Below are 15,243 nucleotides of genomic sequence, written 5' to 3' on the forward strand. Positions count from 1 at the left end.
CCTTGGGGTGTGGGGTGGCCTGAGCGAGGGGCCTGTGGTGGTTTGCAGGCCGGCCACGCCCCCTGGCAACCCAAAGGGAGGCCCTGGTATCTGGAATTTATTTTCCTTCTACAATTGAAACTTTGTAGCCTAGAGCGGAGCCAAGCCTGGGGCTCCGGCAGCCATTTCTGTGGCAGTTAATTCACCTTCTACAATTGAAACTTTGTTGCCTTAAGCGGGTGGACCCGGCCAGGGTGTGCTTTAAAGCTTTGCTTCCCCTGTTGCCGCCGGCAACCCTGGCCTGCTCTCTCAAGCTCCATTCTGCCGCCATTTGTTTGAATTTGTTTACCTTCTATAATTGAAACTTTGTAGCTTGCGTAGAGGCTTAGGCCTGCAACGGCTATGGAAAGCTTGGCTTGCTCTGTTACCTGGGAAACCTTGCTCTCTGTGGCTGTAGCCATCTTGGATTGGGGTTAATTTGCATACTCACCCTGGTTGGCTGGTGGGCGTGGCTTATGTAGCGGAGTGATGGTTAATTTGCATATTACCATTTTATAGAGAGGATAGCTTTGTAATGATAAAATAATTACAAGAAAACTCTGATGTAATATCTCAATCTAATACTCTTCTAAACACAACATTAATAGTGAAGCTCCAGCCGAAACCGGTTTGGCTCAGTGGATAGAGCGTCGGTCTGCGGACTGGAAGGTCCCAGGTTCGATTCCGGTCGAGGGCATGTACATTGGTTGCAGGCACATCCCCCGGTGGGGGGTGTGCAGGAGGCAGCTGGTCGATGTCTCTCTCTCATCGATGTTTCTAGCTCTCTATCCCTCTCCCTTCCTCTCTGTGAAAAATCAATAAAATATATATTTTTAAAAAATAGTGAAGCTCCATATAATAACAGTCAAAGGTTACAGAGATTTATTATATTTGCAACAAATATAAAAACAAATGGTGCCCATAAAGAAACTTAAGTACAATCTATTCCTCAGCTATTAGTTAAAATCACAGTAAGACAAGAAAAAAAAAAGACCATTCTTACAACAAATTAGTTCACCATTCATACTTTCATTTATCCATCTTAACTTATTTTTATCTTTATTTTTAAACTCTCCACTAATTTCATCTAACTACATTTTCAATCTCTCTCCCTACCCTTCTTTTTTATATTTATTGATTCACAAATACCATGTCTGTCATTTTGTAGTCTTCTAAAGTCCACACATAGTTGGGACTATGTATTTCGTATCCAGTACCTCATTCCTCTCTCTTTTCAAAAAGCTCCTTAAAATTCAATAAAAAAAAAATCACAATCACTTCAGGATTTCTAAATTAACCAAAGTAGTATTGTCACTGAAGACACACTGATAGAAATCATTTAATCCTCATTCAAAAGTAAATGCCAAAGGACAATGATGTAAAACTATAAGCTTATAGACTAATAAATCCAATTATCTCTTAGGCCTCTGCTAGAATGTTTTTGAATCAAATATTAGAAATAATGTTATTAACAGTATTGTGGTAATATTCTGATGGGTTTCTAATACATATAGCCCCTAAAATGACATTTTTACTCTAAATTGTACATTGTTCATACTCTAGTTTATCCAATTATGTTCCTGCCCGGATTTATCCTAATTCTTACCCAATTCCTTCAGGTTAAGCAAGGTGCTATTCTGGGCATGGCATGTTACTTACTGGCATTCTATCCAAGGTTTGTAAATCAATACATAAACTTGAATTTCCAAAGCTTACACATAATACATCACACAAGACAGTACCGTAGGATTTGGGAAATTCCTGACAGCAATGTAGATTAACAAAAACATAATAAAATAGAGAGTCTTACATTACCCAAGAAATAAGCTTTTACTTTAGAGTTTACCAAGGGCAGCAGGACTGGAAGTAAATGAAATATCAGGATCACTACAATGACTTCCTCTCAAAAATTACTTTTATCAACATCTTCAGTCCATAGTCATTAACACTAATAAATGATCAAGTCTAACCCATCAAAATATTAAAATACACTCCCTTCCAATTTTAAAAATAAAATCCCACCTCATTTCTAAGCCATATAGTTCTCAAACCTTTGCTCAAACATAAATCCACATGTATTATACAACTCTACTCATTCAACATATTTAAAAAGGCTTTAAATTTCAAAACTTGACAGACTTCTAAAAATAAAGAAACAGATCAAATGTTGATCCAGCAATACAATATCTTATTCTACTATCATACAAATAAATTACAATTTTTATCTTTAACTATGATACAATTCAATTTTAGTATTCATGGCATCTATTAACTAAAAGTAGCCTCTAAAAATTATCATATAATGCGAGGCTCTATAAAAATTGTTCCCCAAATCACGCAAAGATCAATCAAAGAACTTAAGTCAAACGTTTCTCTTAATGTTCTTTGCCTTAAGAAAGTATCACTGGAGTGGTTTCTAATAGTGTTACAAGATATGCATAATACAAAAACAAAATGGTATGGATAGAAGTTCTAAAGCACCAAGCACAATGTACATTAAAATGATTTTCTAAAGGTCTATACACACACACACACAACATAATATCTAGGATAAATTCCATTTTTCTTAATATAAGTACTGGCAGTCCTCGGGTTACGTCGGTCTCGACATACATCATTTTGTGGTTACGTCGCCATCTCCCATTTATTTATAAAAAATAAAAAGTTCCGTCATTTCGACATATGTACGTATGTGCTATTTTTTTTATTAATTATTTACCACAAGTAAAGGTCAGGAATTGTTATCTTTCTTTTAAGTTTTTTTTACTGTTTCACTTCATTTCTGCTGTGTATGTGCTCCATGTGAGTGACGTAAGGTGCTTATGTAGGTGGGTTCCAACTTACGGCGAAAATCGCATTATGTCACGCCGTAGGAACGGATCTCCGACGTAACCCGAGGACCTACTGTACACCCTAATAATATAAAGTGACTTTTTAAACAAAATGTTTTAAAATGTCCTTTAAAGCATACAATATAATCACATTGTACAATAAATAATCTAACTTTAGCTGGTATCTGTATATTAATTTTTCATGTTAGATATTCATTGTGGCACATCAAAATACATATTGTAAATTAAAATGGTAAAGGTGATTTTCAGGTCAGTAACAGTGTATCTTCCCATGTGTGTTTTATTAGTGACCCTTATACTGACACTTCATTAAAACTTATCTCCAAGACTGTCATCAGATAGAATCAGATGCTAATCAGTGAAAACCTAATGTGACAGATTATATATACTCTCTGGTTCTTTTAAGTGTCAGCCTAAACAGGAACAGGGGGAAAAAGTAGATTCTTTTGTAAAACAAAAATAAATATATATCCACAAAACAATCCACCTAAAGCAAAATGTAGACAGTTGGATTTAAGGCATTATTTCTGTATCTGGCCCACAAACTAGATTTCCTCAGTACTCCTTTCTTTTATTCCTACCTTACTAAAGCTGTGCATGACTAAACCACAATATAGACTCCTTAGAAGGATACTATTGCACATCCACTAATGTACTAAGGATAGACATACAGATACAGTCAGTCTTTAGGAGAAAAATATCACAAATATGAAGTAATAAGATGCCTATTCTCCCTCCCCAAAGTATATGTACTATGCACAATACTACATAAGGAAAGGAAAAAGATCTGGAAGACTCTGATCGCCTTAGTCACTTCTGTTTCCCCCTTCCCCACCTCAACCGCTACCTTCCCCCCAAAATGTCAGTTAAAATTAAAAAATAAATAAATAAAAAGAACTGGGTCGAAAATGCAATGCACTGGTATTTAACAATGGAAACAGGATATGATTTCTAAATGTATCTTCTTCCTGTCTCTCTCCAGTAGCCTCTCTCAACCCCAATCCCAACTAAGGCATGGAAGAAACTTCACTGAAAAAAGCAAAGCATTTGTAAAATGGGTTTGCACATTAAGATAAACTATGCTGATTAACACTGAAGAGGGCCAGATACATTTTTAAGGATGCCAGTTATTGTACTGAAATATATAGATGCTATCGAGCATTCGAATCTGAATGTAGTTCAGACTCTTGAATATGTTTACATTAATCAATACACGTAATTGTTAAAAAATAATTTAAAAACAATAATTAGAATCTATTCAACTTTCATACACTCCTCATTAGATTGTAAGAGATGAGATATAGCAGAATAGAAGACATCATGAACTAATGCAAAAATGCTTTCTTTCATAGTCTGCAGTGCTTAAAAATCTTGGTAAGTCTACTTGGTAAATTAACGATAATGCAAAATTTTACAGAAATGCACAATTCTTAACCAAGAGACACAATTTTCTGCTACCAAACCTGAATAAAAAGAATGTTTATACAACTATAAATATTCAGGAAAAAAGGAAAGCAATAAGTATTGGCAATGAAAAACATAAAAGAATGGCACTGCTTCCCAGAGCAGGGTCTCAGTCCTAGTACTCCAGACTCTAAGAACTGGCTCAGACTTCTTGACAGGACTTTAGTTCTTTCTAAAACTACCTGAAGCGCATGAAGGGAAGAAAAGGTCAAGGTTTTAATAACTGAGGAAGAAATGTGGAAAAATTAGATACACAGAAACCTGAATTAATTTTTACTGCTTCTGATGAGAGAGATCTAACAAGTCCCTCTCCCTCTGTGTGTGTCAAATTGCCTATCCACATACTTGAGAAATTATATCCTGTTTTAAATATCTCACTGGTGAGCAACAGGCAGGAACCCCAACTGTCAAAAACTTGTCTGGCATACAGACATAGAGGAGCTGCTGGTCAGGAGCTCAAGCTGTCAGACTCAGCTAATTCCTATGTGGGTGAGGACAACAAGGCACTCACTGGCCACAGCACCCTAAGGGAGCCACTGACAAGAAGGAACCTTCTAAAACTGTGTCATAGGTATGGCTATTACACTAGAACCAAGCTCTGGGTTTTCTTCTGTTGTTCTTATCAGAAGAAACAATAGGCAGGCAAAATGCTAGCCTTCGAGTCCATGTGCAAAGGAAACACCAATTCCTGGCTTGTTTACCTTTTCCCAGTGCCAATCTTGCCATGGAGTCATAGACTGTTAGTGCTGAAAAGGGCTTTAGAGATCACATAGCCCTCATGTTTCATTTTGCAGATGGAAAAACTGAGAGCTAGAGGGTTTGAGTGGCTAGCCTAAGGTTTTAGTTAGTGACAGAGTGAGCACCGGAACAGAACCTTTCTCTCACCTTTGCTCTCCTGTGGCTGGCACTTTTAAAGACCATTCTTTCTAAGCTTAGTCACTCTCTCTCCTCTCTCCATCCACATAACCTCTGAATATGTTTCCTCTCCAACTAATATACTTTTATTTTCTGGCCAGCTGCCTGATTCTTAGTTTTTCTGGACTCAGTTCCTATCACAGTGGTAAAAGGGGTGAGATATAGCAGAACAGAAGGACATCTTGAACTAATGCAAAAATGCTTCCTTTCCCTCAATAGGAAGCACCAGGAACCTGACAGTCTTGACCAGGCACTGTAAAACAAAGGCATGCAGTACTGACTGCAGCATATTACAGCTTCTAATAAAGGTAGTGAGAAAGAAGAGTCCAGAAGGTAAGAGTCAGCAATAAGCAGGCATATGTGATTGTGCAAACACAGTATTTTTGGACTAGACTAGAGATTTAATCTTGAGGCCAGAACTGAGAAGGGAACCTTTCTGAAGCAAAATCATACTCGGTCACATCATTAGTGGATCAGTAACATGTTTTTCGTTCAAGGGAGTAGTCAGATGCATAGAAATTGTAAAAAAAAAAAAAAAAAAAAAAAGATTATTGAAATAAGAATGATAAATAACCTTACCATCTAAGTCACATTTCCTAGCATTTTCCCAAATATTCCTTTAAAAATGTGTGTCAAATTCACTGGAGAAAGGAAGCAGATGAGATGGCTGAGTCTCCCTACTTTATATGTTGGGCTAATTATCTATAAAAATAATGTAAAAGGAGTCATATAATAAACACTAAATAGGACTGGAGAGAAGGCATAAGGTAAGATGAGAGGCAGACGAAAAGCCTACAATATACAGTACTTCAGCAAAGGTGACACACCATATGAAGTAAATTTTAAATTAAAATGTATAAATGACATTTCCAGTTTGAAAAACATTCGGGATATTTAAGATTAAAATAAGAAAAAAATCCATTCTTAATCAAATTGTGTAGATAATATATATTATAAATTACTAAATACCAAATTTATATATAGCAGCCAACTACAATGTTTCTTTCAACATCTTTAATTGTCAAAAAACATGGAGCTGAAGTTGACATTTCTCCTCAACAATTTAATATTATATGTTTTATTGCATAATGTTCCAAGGTTACTGTATCTCAAAGTTAGGGCTGGCAAATTCTTACAAAATTACTTATTGCTACCCTTAGTAAAATAATTGTAAGCAGTGCATTATAAAATTATACGATAATTTCTTGATGAATTCAAAAACTATTTATTGCCATTCTTTTATATGAATGGCTGTGTTTTATATAAAGCTTATAAATAAGGCTTTAAAATGTTTTTGAATGAATTCATGTATAACAAATATGAAAAGGAAAATATATACTGAACAATGAAATGACAAGTGTAAGAGTTTATTAAACGCTGCATCATTAGTTCTCAGTCTAAGATACCTGAAACAGGAGAGTTATCCAAATATAGTAAAAGAAATCCATTAAAAGAAGCCTGCAGAATAAAACTAAAATATCACTTTAAACTAGAATCCTATTAATTCAGTGAAATAATAAGACTGATGATCAAAAGGTAATCCAAACCTGCAGTTGGTAGCTTTGTGTCTTTATTTTATAAAGTGGTGAGGAAGGAAGAACTATACAATTAATGTATATTTGAGGGCCAAGTCTTTTGCAAGTTAAAGCCCATTGGGAAGGAGGTAGTCAAGTGCATAGTAAAAGGATTCTTAGCTAGCCAAAAGATTAGAATGGGTATCTTCTAGTATTTCCTAATAATAAGAATTGAGCATGTATTCTGTATCAAATACTGAGCAAAGCACATTACATAAATCATCCCCTTTAATCTTCACAGAACCCTATAAAATAGGTACTATTAACCCTATTTTTCAGATGAGAAAACTGAGGCTAGGTAAAGGCAAATAACCTGTCCAAGGTCCCACTGCTAATAAGATTAACTGAAATCTGACTCCAAAGCCTGTGTTCTTAACCAGTATACTTCTTCCTTTGATCTACTTAAAAAAAAATAAAACACAGGCCCTGGCCTGGTAGCTTAGTTGGTTAGAGCATAGTCCCAACACATCAAGGTTATAGGTTCATCTCTGATCAGGGCACATACAAGAAGCAACCAATGAATGCATAACTAAGTGGAACAAAGAAATCAATGCTTCCCTTTCTCTCTGTCTCTCTAAATTCAATTTAAAAGGAACATAATAAAGAACAAAACACATACCTATTTGATACTCTGAATATATTTCAATTTTAACTGATTTGTTTTCATTAAAGTACATCTTATACTTTGATATGAAATATGAAACTTTAAATATAAGTTTTGAAACAATGTCATATAATATACTTTAAAAATCATAATAGCATAAACTGTATGGTAAATAGTAGGATCACATTTTAAAAGGCAAATGTCTAAGTTATTTTAAGAAGACTAGTATTTAAAAATGTTATTACCTCTGCATGTTTTGGATTCTCTGTGGCATTCCAACATATGAAATACTATTCCTGATAGTGGTACCTCATTAAAATATAACATTTTGCTGATTGTAGTTAAATGAAATTAATAGTATAGATAAATCCATTATCTGGAGGAAAAAAGTTTATATGATGTAACCATCATTTTCTAAGCTACTTGAGGAAGATACTGACTACCACTATTTCAATTATATATCTTTTAGCATATATCCCTGCTGAGAAAAAAAAACCAATGATGCAACCAGATCCCAAAAGATTGGATTGAATTAATTCTCCTATAAAAGCTCTCAATGAACAAAAGATAGATCATTTCCAGTTTGGAATTATATGATAAACAGTAAGGCAGGGAATCTAAAACTTTTCAGATAGTAAAGCTCAATTAAATATTCAAGCCAGACTACTTCAACAGCATGAAGTGGGGACTGAATTCTCCAGACAATGTTTAATATTATTATTATTGTTGATTTAATTAACCTCATAAATATTATTGTCAATTATACTTTTGAGGTAATTTTTTTTTATTTTTATTGATTTCAGAGAGGAAGGGAAGGAAGAGAGATAGAAATATCAACAATGAGATATAATCATTGGTTGCTACCTCCTACACATGCCATACCAGGGATTGAGCCCGCAACCTGGGCATAAGTCCTGACTGGGAATCAAATAGAGACTTCCTGGTTCATAGGTCGACACTCAACCACTGAGCCACACCAGCTGGGCTGAGGTAGCTTTTTTTAGATTATGCCATAAAAAGCATATTCATGTCATTACTAACCATGTCATATAAAAATGTCTTAAGAATGTTCAATATGTGCCAAAAGTACCAAATTTACACAGTACAAAAGCTACACTGACAAAATAGTATGATTCTCAAGTGAAATGAAAATTTTCAAATGAAGGCTAAAATACCTGCATAAGACGATGATCAACATACATGCCTACAGGACTAATGCTGACATTCAGATATGCCAAAGATATCAGTCTTGATATTGTTCTCTGTTGTGCTAACATATATTAGTACAGAGAAAGATAGGCTTTGATATAAAACTGCCAATTAAGACAGTATATTAAATTTAAATTCCATAGAAATAAGGCCATCAAATGCTTAAATGCACATGTAATTAAAAATTTTCTTTTAAACAAAAGTTTCATTCAGTTCACATTCTTATTGATAATAATTTCATGTTACAAACAGCACAGCACCCTCTGGTGCATCTGTTATAATATGTATAAAATTCACACACACACACACACACACACACACACACACACACACAAAGGATAGAATCTGAGTTAAAATGAACCTTAGAAATCAGTAAGTTGATACTCTTTTATTTACTCCAGTACCTATTTTTAAACATAATGCTTAAAAACAATTTTCACTTAAAAAGAGCACTAAAAAGTTTATAGTAACAATTGAAGTAGGTGAGGGAAATGTTTTAGTTTGAAAATATTTAAAATAATGCAGCAACAAAAACAACACTGGTTTCCAACATTTACCATTCAAACTAAAATAATGCTATCAAAAAAATTCTTTATGGATGGGATGGCAAAAGTTAACTTGTCATGTTAACCAAATTTTACTTTATTCAAATCTGCCTTAGCTTCTTGCTTGAGATAAATGTGACTTATTGTATAAAGTGCTCCTGAGTACTTCTTCTGGATTCAAAGGGAATTTTCCATTACAATATAACAATTTTTAAGTGTTCTGTGAAAGGATCTGCAACTTACACAGACTGAAAACAGAAAAATATTCAGAAATAAAAGTTGTTAAATTATAAACCTGAATCTGAATAGTTCAAAACTTTTACTTAAAACACACACACACACACACCTTTTCCTGGGAAAATAACTCCAAAAGTGTATTTTACTAAGGACAAAAGCAAAGGATGCCACCTGCTTTAGACAATTCTTTTGTGAACCACTGGAAGTCTCAACACAATGCACTAGAAATGAAAGTGACACCTGTTTAAAGCAGCCATCTGTCCCTAACAAGCTAGAATTAGTCAAATCCACTTAATCTTGGACTTCCAAAATATGGGAACACTATGCACCTGTGAACAGAAAGGAATTTAAATCTTGTTTTTGATGGCCAGTAGAAATTTATACCCAAGAGTTGAAGGCAAATGGTTACATTGGGGAAATTATTTTTAAAGTAACTGAAAAGTAGATTTTTAGGCTAGTGTTCAACATAAAAACAAAAAACTGACAGACTCTTCATAATTTAAAGGTTTACTTGGCATTCTCATTTCTTATAACAAAGTCTCACTATACTACCAAGAACAAAGTAACATTCCTATTAGCCTGCAGGAAAGTTTGGGTTTTTTTACTTCTTCCCATATATCTGATGCTATATCCACCCTTTTAAACACACACATACACATACTCTTCATAAAATTTTAAAAGCAAAATCATATTCCACCTACTTACTGGTTTTTCAATTGGAAATTAGAGGAAAGCTCACACAAAATCAACTTTCTCAATAATAATAAAATGTTACCAAAAAGTAACATGTCATTTAAATAATACATTATATCCATCTAGATTTATGATTCATTCATTTTAATTGTTAATTTTTAATGATAAAAATTACCATATTAACTTTATTTAGGGCAAAAAATATTTTTTCTTTAGGGTTAAAATATATGAAACTTATAAACTATAAAACTTTAATTTGAGTACTTACGTAGAATATAAGACTTGAATACTAGAGAAATACTGTTTTTTAAATTAGGCATAACTATCCCATATAATGAAAAAATTATGGAATGATGAATTTTAGTAATGTGCTTTAGTTTACTATATTATACATGTAAATGTACTACTAAAATATGTCTATACTGGTTAATGCAACTCATTGGCAAAACAACCTAAAAAGATTAAACTAGGTTTTATGACATATAATGAATCACAGATATTCAGCTACTAAAATAAGCTACAACTGATTTCTATTTAATACTTTTAGTGTCAAGGTGTGGTTACTCAGTTTCAGAGATTTCTATTACTCTAAAATCTGAGAATACAGAAGAATACCAATATAGTCCCTACTAGGAAAAATACCACAGAAGAATAAACTAAGTGCTAAGTATTTTACCCTTGGGGTTAAACTTAAAAATGTATCACTTGCTAGTATTTCTGGTTATTATTTTCTCAATCCATATGAATAAGGTTGACATGCTTGAGCCCAAAGAATCTCTAAAAGCAACTTTTGTATCACATAAGTGTTTTCAAAAATAAATGATAGAATTCAAGTTAAGCCCTGCTCTCAAATCAACTGATGAGTGGAAATCTAAATTACTGAATCTGAGATAATTTTAAGAAGTAAAATGCCTCAAAAAAAGTTCTTGGACACTGCAAATAAAAATATTAAATCATAACATTATAACATATAAGCTACTCAGCTGAAAACCTATTATGTAAATAACATAAGGTCTGAAGCTGTCTCTAGACAGCAAAACTATTAACTTCAGAGAGTTTATGGGACCCAGAAGCTTCACCATCCAAAAGTGTTCAGGCATTTGACACTCATCTGAACAGAAAAAAAAAAAATACAAGTTAGTATTAGAGACTTGCATGGAATCTAGATTGGGGAAGGGGTGTGTGTGAATAAATATAAAGGAATTTGAATGCTCTGATAAAGACTTCAGAACAAAGTATCATCTTCATTTAAAATAGCAATCCCACGGAAATGAATTGAAAGTGGGAAAATTTTTCTTTAAAAAAAACCCACACTCTTATTTTACAAAGTATTAGCCTTAACAGCATTACAATTACCCAACCTGCTCACTGACAATCTCAAGAATCATTAAAACTGTCACATTATTCACAGGCTGCTCTGTCAGGTAAATCAATATATGTTTACTGTTAGGAATAAGACTATTTAAATAAACATTTTAAAATCCCACAATGAAAATTTCAATATGTGCAAATATATTTGTTTTAGCACACATTCATTATCAAAACTTTTTACTGATATGTTAATTAAACGTTAGGCTGAAAAATGAACAAATTTACAGGATCTGGAAAACAGTTACCTCCAACCAAGAGCCCTACTATTTCAGAACTGATAAGTATTCAAATCTACAGAGAAAAATAGATTATTTTTAGAGACTTAAAAAGGAGAAAGTTCTCTCCCCTCCCCAGATTTAAGTCACTGTCCAAAGAAAGCCAAAATAATGACTATGTTAAGTAGAGCACACATGCCTAGCTCTCAACAACCACAAAGAAAGTGAAATATACACACGTTTCAAGTTGAGACGCTTCATACATTCTTTATGAACAACTTGACTTCAATTTCAACTCTCAAAGAAATACGAACAGAGAAGATGAAGAGGGGGAAAAAACCTCTTTAAAGTACCTTAACTGTCACAAATAACATGGTAACCCGAGTTCTCACAAAGCTTCCTCATGTCCTTTCCCTGTTTATCCTACACAAAGTCTTGCAACCACAATGAAAATTGTTAACACTCCACGGTGGAGAAGGAGGTTCATCAAAGTGAAATGGAACCCCACGACTACCCCTCCCATCTCCACATGAAGGATAAAGCACTGTCAATAACTACTAACCCAAGTATCACAGATGCCCTGCATCCGGTTTAAATCACAAGCACACACACACCAAGGAAGAGAGAAAGAGAGGGGACAGAGACTTTGTTAAAATTTCTTTCCCAGTGCTGCAAAGTCCAGCGCAGAGGCTCCAGGTTTCAATGTGTGCAAGGGGTGTGGGGGGGAGGAGGCGGGGGAGGGAACAGTGCTGAATGGATATTAGGACTGTTTGCAGCACAAAGAAAACACAGTTTTAAAAGAAGAAAAAAAGAAAAAGGAACACCGTGTAGTTGATGATGGCAAAAGAAGGGCAGCCCATTTAGCACAAGGAGAAGAGGGGCAAAAAAATGAAGGGAATGGGCGGTAGGAAAAGTTCCCCGTTGTACGAGGATAAAAATAACAAAAACCTTAACCAGGCCCCACAAGTGAACAACAACAACAAAACACTAGCTCTTGGGTCCCCCTTGCACATTGTTGTCTACTTCGGTTTTGAAAAAAGCAGGAAACAAGCAGCTTGGAAAAAGAAAATTACAGAGAAAAGAAAAGCCCTTCTCTCTTCACCTGACTCTCCTCCTCAGACAAGACCTAGGGCAGAGCTCCACCATCCGCAACGCGAAACTGTGGCTCCCTCTCCCGCTCGGCTCGCAGCCCCCCGAGCTCCCGCTCCATCCCTGAAGCGCGGCCGCCGAGGGCCGGGCGGGCGGGCGGACCGGAGCACCGGCGGGCGGCGCGGAGCCCACACCCCCGACCCCGCCGGGGCGCGCACGGTCCATTGTAAACAAGCCCGGGGGACCGAGCCCCTCGGCGGCTGCGCCGCAGCACAGTCCCCGGTGTCAGGAGTGAGACCCCGCACAGCCACAGCCGGCTCGCACACACGGACACACACACACACGCACGGACATCCGCATTCACACGCATCCACACGCTCCCACACACATGTAGAGACCGAAGAATATTCACCTTGGCTGTGGATTATTGTGGTGTTGTTGGTGGGTGATGGAGATGGTGGTGGTGGGGAGGAGGAGGAGGAAGAGGAGGAGGAGGAGGAGGAGAGGAGTAGTTGTTGTTGATGGGTAACAGTCGCCAGGACTACGGTGACTATGGCGCTTGATTCACAAGGCAACGGTTGCTATAACTCACAAAAGAGAGAGAGAGGGAGAGAGCGAAAGGGAGAGGGAGACACTCGCACGGGGAGGGGTAGGGGAGGGGAGAGGGGAGGAGGCGGGCCGGCGAGTCGCCGGAAGGGGCGGGCTCAGCGCCGTGAATGACAGCCCCGCGGCCAGGTCGGGGGCACGAGGCGCGGGCTCTGTAGGACTCGGGGTGAAAGCTCGTAGGCTGGCAGGGGCCGAAGTCCCCCGAGTCCCCCCGTCGGCACCCTACCCCCCGCGGCGAGGCTGCCCTGGGAGTTCAGGGGCGTGGTGCTAGGGACACGTTAGGGAAACCAGAGGTGCCAGTCCCGCCAGCTTCGGGAAAGAAGCCCCAAAGTGGCGAGGCTAAGGGGTAACCCGAGGGAAGGGGTGCTGAAGGCCATGCCAGACACTTTCTTGGGAGACCAGCAACGCTGGAGAAGAACCCATTTTGAAGAGCGGCCGCCTCCACGACCCCCAACCCAGCCGCCTAAAACGTCATTTCCGGGGTGGAGGGGGCGGAGGTCCCGGATGTGCCGCCGCTATTTCTCCCCCCCACACAGCCTCATCTCCCCCCCTTTTTCCCTTCGTTTCGGAGCCGTCGGCGTGTTCCTAGTGGCACCCACCGCCTGGTGTGTGGCACGCCTGGGCGCCGCAGGGCCCCGAGCCCTCGCTGCGCTGGAGGGCCCTCCCGTCCTCGCCCTCCTCTCCGCGCCCGGCCGCTCCCGCCTCCCGAGGCCACGGCTCCGAGCCTTGCGTGCGGCGAGGCGAGAGCGCGCACCCCGCCGCCATCTTAGGGCCGCGATGCGAGCTGTGCGGGGCGCGCGGTCTCCCGGTCTCGCCGCGGCGGCGCGCAGCGGGGAGGTCGGGGGGCCACCGCTCGGGAGCGGAGCGGCGCGGGGATCACTCCCTGCCTCCGGGGCGGGGTCACGGGCTTGTGAGCAGCACACTGCCCGCCTTGGAAGGTGTGTGAAGGCGCGGCAGCCACTCCGCCAGAGGCGCTGAGGGCGGGTACCCTACACCTGTCCGAGGTGGCACCCAGGTAGTTTCTAGTTCCCCGTTATCTTCAGCTCTTAACCAAAGTGCCCGTCCCTCTTTAAAATGGGCCCAATGGGGGTTTGAGCTCCACCCGATTAAATGACAAGCACCTGCACTGAGAGACACGAATGGCTTCCCTCCGGGACGGATGTTGTAGCCGCACAGGGAGCTGTCTCGAACCGCCCTAGGGCTCGGCCCGGACACCTCGGTGCAGACGCCTGCATCCTCCGCGGGCCAGACCCTGCGGGCGCCCCAGACCTCCAGCACGTGCGCTGAGCGGCTTACCCCAGACAATGCCGTTAGACGGCCAGCCTCGGGCGTCGGTTTTACTCTGGAGGCTTCATTTCTTTGCACCTGTCAAATAGGGATTTGGGCCGACATAAACTCACGGTATTAACATAATAGCGACTGTGACTGAGGTCTTACACTGCCCCAGACATTGTGCTTAGTGTTTTACACACATTATCTCATTTAATCCTCACAGCAGCACTATGAGGTATATAATATTTTAGGGAAAACAGGCACAAAGTCTTAAAAGCCAGTGGTTCTAATTTACAGCTCCGTGTCACGGAATATTAGATAGGGGTATTTTGGAACCCACTATTTAAACAATTTGTTTAAGGAAGTTAGGTTGTTGCCTTTGGTAATCCCATAATGAAGTACAGAGGTTCTTACAATAATGTAACGCGATGGAATAGCAGAGGTGAGCACAAAGCTAATGCTTAAAGGTTACGTGACCCACCATGGTAGGTAGGCCCCTCTGGTCTGAGACAAATGACATGGTGGTGACCAGCAGCAGTGAAACTCTTCATATTTTGAATAATTTCGACATACACATGG

The 15,243-nt window shown here is 38.7% G+C and overlaps 1 protein-coding gene across 11 annotated transcripts in view; it reads right to left on the reverse strand.

Moving 5' to 3' along the window:
* Positions 1-13,911, reverse strand: part of RFX3 (regulatory factor X3) — a 291,507-nt gene extending 277,596 nt beyond the window's left edge. For all 11 annotated transcript variants that reach the window (XM_079790204.1, XM_079790195.1, XM_079790206.1 and 8 more), the window contains exon 1: positions 13,199-13,911. The gene's annotated coding sequence lies outside the window, so the exon portion shown is untranslated. The remainder of the gene's footprint in view (positions 1-13,198) is intronic.
* Between the last annotated feature and the right edge of the window lie 1,332 nt (positions 13,912-15,243).

Source organism: Cnephaeus nilssonii (genome assembly GCF_951640355.1).
Source record: "Cnephaeus nilssonii genome assembly, chromosome: 14".
Lineage (NCBI taxonomy): Eukaryota > Metazoa > Chordata > Mammalia > Chiroptera > Vespertilionidae > Cnephaeus > Cnephaeus nilssonii.